Source organism: Lolium rigidum, chromosome 7, assembly GCF_022539505.1.
Source record: "Lolium rigidum isolate FL_2022 chromosome 7, APGP_CSIRO_Lrig_0.1, whole genome shotgun sequence".
In the NCBI taxonomy this organism is placed as follows: domain Eukaryota; kingdom Viridiplantae; phylum Streptophyta; class Magnoliopsida; order Poales; family Poaceae; genus Lolium; species Lolium rigidum.
The window spans coordinates 281980170-281981959 of record NC_061514.1 but is presented as its reverse complement, the minus strand read 5'-3'; positions in this window follow the sequence as shown (position 1 = coordinate 281981959).

The following is a 1790-nucleotide window of genomic DNA, read 5'->3' as shown; positions in this document are numbered from 1 at the left end:
ACACCTCCTACTATCAATGGTAAAATAATTGGTGGTGGCAATGTTACTACTCCTAGTGCAAAGCGTGCAAAATTGCACTAAACCGCTAAAAGCTGTGTGAAATTGATAAAACTGCTGAAATTTTTTCAAAACGTTGGGGATAATGATCCCATTGCTGTAGATCATAATGGTTTAGATTTTGATGATTGTCACATCTCTGAAGTTATAAAGTTCTTACGAAAAGCTTGCTAAAAGTCCCAATGCTAGTGCTATAAATTTGGCCTTTACAAAACATATTACAAATGCTCTCATAAAAGCTAGAGAAGAGAAACTAAAACTTGAAACCTCTATTCCTAGGAAGTTGGAAGATGGTTGGGAGCCCATCATTAAGATGAGGGTCAATGATTTTGATTGTAATGCTTTATGTGATCTTGGTGCAAGTATTTACTGTTATGCCTAAGAAAATTTATGATATGCTTGACTTGCCACCATTGAAAAATTGTTATTTGGATGTTAATCTTGCTGATAATGCTATAAAGAAACCTTTGGGGAGGATTGATAATGTTCATATTATGGTTAACAATAACCTTGTCCCCGTTGATTTTGTTGTCTTGGATATTGAATGCAATGCATCTTGTCCCATTATATTGGGAAGACCTTTTCTTCGAACTGTTGGTGCCACTATTGATATGAAGGAAGGTAATATTAAATATCAATTTCCTCTCAAGAAAGGTATGGAACACTTCCCTAGAAAGAGAATGAAGTTACCTTATGATTCTATTATTAGAACAAATTATGATGTTGATGCTTCGTCTCTTGATGTTACTTGATACACACTTTCGCGCCTAGTCAAAGGCGTTAAAGAAAAGCGCTTATGGGAGACAACCCATTATTTTACTTCATGCATTTTATTTTATATTTGAGTCTTGGAAGTTGTTATTACTCTGTAGCAACCTCTCCTTATCTTTATTTTAATGCATTGTTGTGCCAAGTAAAGTCTTTGATAGTAAAGCCAATACTAGATTTGGATTGCTGCGCAGAACAGATTTCTTGCTGTCATGAATTTGAGCATTAGTCTCTCGTAGAAAACTTAGAAAAATCTGCCAATTTACGTGCGTGGATCCTCAGATATGTGCACAACTTTCATTCAATTTGGAGCATTTTCATCTGAGCAAGTCTGGTGCCACTTTAAAATTCGTCTTTACGAACTGTTCTGTTTTGACAGATTCTGCCTTTTATTTCGCATTGCCTGTTTTGCTATGTTTGATGGATTTCTTTGTTCCATTAACTTTCGGTAGCTTTGATGCAATGTCCATAAGTGTTAAGAATGATTATGTCACCTCTGAATATATGAATTATGCACTGACCCTCTAATGAGTTTGTTTTGAGTTTGGTGTGGAGGAAGTTTTCAAGGGTCAAGAGAGGAGGATGATACAATATGATCAAGAAGAGTGAAAAGTCAAAGCTTAGGGATGCACCCGTGGTTCATCCCTGCATATTTTAAGAAGACTCAAGCTGTCTAAGCTTGGGGATGCCCAAGGCATCCCTTCTTCATCGACAACTTATCAGGTTCCTCTAGTGAAACTATATTTTTATTCAGTCACATCTTATGTGCTTTACTTGGAGCGTCTGCGTTTGTTTTTGTTTTTGTTTTTGTTTGAATAAAATCGGATCCTAGCATTCTTTGTTTGGGAGAGAGACACGCTCCGTTGTTTCGTATGAACACATATGTTCTTAGGCTTTATCTTTAATGTTCATTGCGAAAGTTGGACTATTTCATTCATTGTTATATGGTTGGAAACTGAAATGCT